We start from the raw sequence: 5,795 nt of genomic DNA on the forward strand, positions 1-5,795 counted from the left end.
ACACACACACACACACACACACACACACACACACACACACACACACACAGCATTGAGGCAGGGTTGACCTGAGGAAGGGATGGCAGCTCCTTCTGTTCTGCTTTGCTGATAGAGGGGGAAGAATCCACCTGCAGCTTCAAGGATAATTAATCAGTCACAAAGGGGCATCTGATTATCAGGAGTTGTAGCCTCATTGTCCTTGGTTCTCTCATGTCTAACGCCCTGCGTCTGCTCTCACTATCTATTGGCATAACTTTCTCATGGATAATTACAACCAACTGTGAAGCAAATGCCTTCCTTTACTGTTTCAAATTTGTTAGATATTGTTAGGCATGGCTGCACACACCTTTAGCCCTAGCAGAGGCGGGTGGATCTCTTATTGGTTCAAGGCCAGCCTGATCTGTATAGCAATTTCCAGGTGAGAGACTATCTCAAGATAGATAGATAGATTAATTAATTAATTAATTAATTAATTCAAGGATTCTTGCAGAATATCATTTTGGTTCCCACCTTCCTCTTCTGGCAGCTCCTAACCACTTATAATTTCAGCTCCAGGGGACCTGATTCCCTCTTCTGGAAGACGTGGGCACTTGCATGCACATGTGCACAGATATACAATATATACATAGTTAAAAACATAATCTTTTAAAAATGTAAGATGTAAACAGACAAATGGTAGAAGAATTTTCTTTTGATAGAGGTTCTTTTAGCAACATCCTAAAAAGGATGCTAGAATAGTATATCCTACCTACATGGTTATTCTTAACAGTCTAATGGTAAAACTATAGCTGGGCTGAAGCCTTCATATTTAAACTCTTTATGTTAGTTAATCTTAGTTTTAGGTTTGTGATTTGGAGCAATCTAGTTTGCGAATATAAAACTAAAAGTCCATGGGGGCTGGAGAAATGGCTCAGCAGTTAAGAGCACTGGCTGTTCTTCCAGGGGTCCTGAGTTCAATTCCTAGCAACCACATGGTGATTGCTCATCTATAATGAGATCTGGTGCCATCTTCTGGTGTGTAGGCACACATGCAGGCAGAACATAGTATATATAATAAATAAATCTTAAAACAAAACAAACAACTAATATCCCTTTAAGGCTAAGTACTGAAATTTATTTCATATTACTTGGATTCTTAATCTTTTTCTTGTTTTTTAAACTTAATCTGTGATTGTAGCACTTAAAATAATGTTCCTACTAGTAATCTACAGAGAAACATGCTTGTGGACCCTGAAAATTATCCCTGGAAAATAACTTATCTTTTCCTTCTCTCTCTCCTAACTAGAGACACTTTATAGGATTTTCTATGTATCCCAGGCTAATCTCTAGCTAGCCTCAGATTCAGCTTTTCTGCCTTAAGTCTCCATACACCACGAACATGTTTTTGTTGTTGCTTGGCTTGGTTTTAGGCAAGGTCTCATGTAGTCTAGGCTGGCCTGGCACTAGCTGGGTAGCTGATGACGGCCTTTGAAGTCCTGATCCTCCTGGTTCACTTCCCTCATGCTACGATTATCCACACCTGGCTTGCCTGGAGGTTCTAAAAAGTGGTTTTCAGCAATGGAACTGAAGAGTCTGTGCTTTGCTGGGCTGTCAAACTGGAGCTGCAGCTTCTGGTAGCTCTTTAGCAGAGTTCAGGAGGGCAGTGTCTGCTTCCTCAAGATGGTGTGACAATGTGTTGCAGCCTGAAGCAGAGATAACAGCTCCACAGCAAAGCCCAGTAGGCTTGCTTTACTGAAAAGGGCAGCCCTTTCCTTCCCTACATTCTAAGTCTTCCTGCTCCCCACCCACTGCGGGAGACTTGAAACAATGGAGCCAGCAGTGAGAATGGCACCTTCACATTCACTCTTAGGAAATTTTGTATTTTGAAATGACATTAACTTTCCACCTTCCTCTACTTTGTCTTGAATGAATAAGAACGGCAAGTGCTTGTTTACCCAGAGGGGGCACACTTACAAGCAGTGTTCATTCCCCAAAGCTGCTTTCTGAAAAGAGTAGGCCAGGCAAGCCAGTGACTCCACACTGGCTGTGAGCTAAGGCCGATTCAGGCTTCGAGTATCTAGTGCTCAGTTTATCGCAAAGCAGAAACATTGAAATCTCCATAGAAAAATAGTGATAATTTTGCTAATTCACTGGCTTTGGTTATTGAAACACAGGTGATGTTCTGCCCAGTATTTCTTACTATCATCTAATGGGCTACCATCATTCCTGTACATTTCTCCATGAAAAGGGAAGTGAAAGGAGAAAGGATCATGATTGGAGGCGTGTCACTGGACTGCCACTGTTTAGGCCTATGAGGAAGTGGTTGGAAAAAAACAAAGCACCCTGTCAGAAATAGAAGGAAACAACTAGAAAAACAACTGATGGCTTTATTAGAAACTGGTTTATATTGTCCTGGTTGACGCAAATCACCATGTAAAAAACTAAAAGGAAAAAAACCGTAGAGAAACAATGGATGAATATGTTAGAAGGCTTATGGTGTTTTTTTTTCTGATGGAGGGACAGGTGGGCAGGCTGGTGGTATGAGATTCCCTGTGTGGAGTGTAAATAGAATATAGATTATTTTTTATTAGGGAATGGGGATTAGTAGAAATAAAGTAATTATCTGTAAATTGTCCCTTTGAGAAAGATCTTTGATGCTGAATATTTATGCAAATGTTTTCCCACATGAAAAAAAAACCAATGGAACAAAATTGTCCTATTTATTTCTTGAGTTTATTTCAAATTGGATTTGCTCCTTCTAAAACAATAAAAGAATACCAATATTGCACCCTTGATTTTCACAGCTCCTGCTGCTGCTGCTGTGGTTATTGCAGCCCTGCCCTGACCCCCTTCTGTTTCCATGTAGTACATGCTGGTCTCACATCCTTGGCCCTCTTGTCTCAGCTGTCTGAGTGCTTGGATCATAGATGTGTGCCATCAGACAGGGCTTGCAATAGTTTTGTTAGGTCGATAGGACATGTCTCATTAGAAGAATAAGAAAACAGACTCACTTGCCAAAGATTTTACCCAACTAGCATTTTTAACAAGCTGTCCAAGCCAGAGCTAGAAAATCAGATTTCTATTTAGAAATTTTATTTCAATTGCTTAGACTGCCAGGTAATGCTTCCAAGGTCCTTTCCAGTTTCAGTAGTTCTAGCTAATGCATAAACATTACATCTGAGTAGCCACACAGGGCTCTTTGAGGCTTTAAATGTTGAAATGTCGGGATGCAGAAGCCCTGGGTGTTCTCTGCTTACTCTGTCTTCTGCAGCCAGCCAAGTGAAATGCATCACAGGAGCATAGTCAAGGTGAGAAGGAGAGTGAGGTCTGGCATTCGTTCTTCAGCTCCTGCCACCTGTTGGCTGTCTCCACTGTAACTGAAGGTCCAGTTGACCTTGTGGCTCCCCTCACCCACATACCTGACTGCACTGTTCCTTATGCATGGTCGTAACCCATTATGAATCTATCCCTTTTCCTCCTAAGGGTTCTTTCCAGCCACAAACCCATGCTGAGCCCATGCACAAGGCAGGTCACAGGCACTGCAGGAACAGTCCAGAAAAGGTCGGTGTAGTGATGGTGCCAGTGAGTTGGCAAATGAGACCCCTCACTTCTCTTTTCTAGGCTTAGAACACCAGTAACCTGGTTCTGCATACTCATCCCGTGGCCCCTGTCCAGACAGCTTCAGCTACACTCAGCAATCTGCTTCTGTACTGGCCTTCTTTCCCAGTTTATTTACCTACACCTTTTCCAGTATCTCTTGAGATTGCTACCAAAAAGGCAGCAAGTTGGCTGCTGAGAAGCCTATCTCAACACAAAGGCCACAGCTACTGTGACATGGCTGCCTCTTTATGGCCATGCTCTTAGACTCTGAGAACCTCTTTCTTCCTCTCCTTGGTTCTTCAGGGCAGTGTAGTCATAGAAACGCCACCCTTGTGCACACAGCTTTGGGACAAATAGGGGCAGTGGAATCCCGAGGAAGTAAGACTGCATTCTTTTAGTTAGGAAGAAAAGAGAAGACTTGCTTGTCCTACAGAGGTGCACTTCAAATACTGAAACTAGGGAGGCACTGTGAACTAATCAAATGCTTGAAAGGGATGTGAGTTAGGGCAGCGATAATTGTAATGCACGTATTTCCCATGACGCGAGAAGAAGCACTAAAGGAGAGTTCAGGGTTTCCTCGGGGCGACTGTCATTTGAGAAGAGCTGCTCTGGCCTTGATGTAAACTTCTTGGAGGCAAAGGGCGTAGTTTGTCTGCAGCACAGACCTTCTGTGACCCCTCAGGCTTCTAAGTGCAGCAAAGCTCTTCTACCCCAGGCTGCCTGATCTGCTTCCTTTGTCATGTCTGGTGTTTGCTGTGACCAAATCTACATTCAGCAAAAGCACTTTTTATGAATTAATAAAGATTTGGAGGGGCTTCTGAGCAGGATGTGCACTCCCAGATGCAGCGTTGAGAGTTCCCAGTTAAGGCACCTAAGAGGACACAACAGGAATAATAAACTGGCCTCTCACTGTGGAACTTCAGGTCTGTAGCTATAGAAAACTGAGATGAAGAGAAGTTTGGGTTGAGAAGAAAGGACAGCATAAGCTTGAGCGGCAGGCTGCTTTGAGAAGACATTGATTATTGTGGGCTTCTAGTCTGACCCTCGCTTATTGCTGAAATTGCAAGGTGTCCTAAAGCAATAAGGTATGGAGGGGTGAGATAGAGGGTCAGGAAAGAACAGAAATGTGGGGCGAGGGAACAGAAGTTGGTGAGCCCCAGGGTAGTAGAAGTGATCCCTAATAACCACATGATCAAGGCAACTTATAGAAGTATATTAACCTTGTGGGTTTTGTCCTTTTTTTTTGTCATTGTTTCTTTTTTGAGATAGGGCTTCTCTGTGTAGCCTTGGCTGTCCTAGACTTGCTTTGTAGACAAAGTTGGCCTCGAACTCACAGCTGCCTCTGTGACCTGAGTGCTGGGATTAAAGGCATGAGCCACTGCGCCCAGTTTCTTATTTCTTTTTTTTTAAGTTTACACTTTTTATGTTTATTTTTTTAGTCTTTATATAAAGTAATGGGTTCCAGCCCATCTTCATGCACACACATCCATCCCTTTTGTCATTATTTGCCTCATTTTCTTCCCTATCTCCTGTCCTCATCTCCACTTTCTCTGGTCCCTGTTTGTTTTCAGTTTGGAAACTCTGTATTTACTTATGAGACATAGTCTTGTGTAGTTCATGCTAGCTTTGAACTTGCTTCATGGCTACACTGGCCTTGAACTCCTGATCCTTCTGCTCTCACTTCCCTTGTGTTGGGATTATAGGCATGCACTACCTTCTCTGGATCTTCTTTTCACTTGGTGGTTCCCTTTTGTCTTACTTTTTGTTTTTACAAAATTTTGTTTGTAGGAAAACCTTTTAACAAAACACACACACGTATATATTATTCAACATAATTTTTATTTTATTTTATTTTGGTTTTTCAATACAGGATTTCCCTGGGTAGCCTTGGCTATCCAGACTCACTTTGTAGGCCAGGTTAGCCTCAAACTCACAAAGATACACCTGTTTCTGCCTTCCTGAGTGCTGGGATTAAAGGTATGTGCCACTATGCACAGGTCCAACATAACATTTTAATTGATTATTTGGGAATTTCACAAAATGCACCCTGACCGCATTCAGGTCCCAATCCTCCCAGGTCCACCACCTCACTCTTTTATATCCTCCTAGAAAAAAGAAGAAGAGGAAGAAGAAGATGATGAAGACGAAGAAGAAGACAAAGAAGAAGATGAAGAAGAAGAAGAAGAAGAAGAAGAAGAAGAAGAAGAAGAAGAAGA

General features: G+C 42.4%; 1 pseudogene; it reads left to right on the forward strand.

The window, feature by feature from the left end:
* The window catches only part of LOC129665186 (heterogeneous nuclear ribonucleoprotein C-like), a 17,030-nt pseudogene that overhangs the window by 10,702 nt on the left and 533 nt on the right, over positions 1-5,795 (forward strand).

The sequence above is a fragment of the Psammomys obesus genome, unplaced genomic scaffold (genome assembly GCF_907164565.1).
Source record: "Psammomys obesus unplaced genomic scaffold, mPsaObe1.curated_primary_1811, whole genome shotgun sequence".
NCBI classification, from domain to species: Eukaryota; Metazoa; Chordata; class Mammalia; order Rodentia; family Muridae; genus Psammomys; species Psammomys obesus.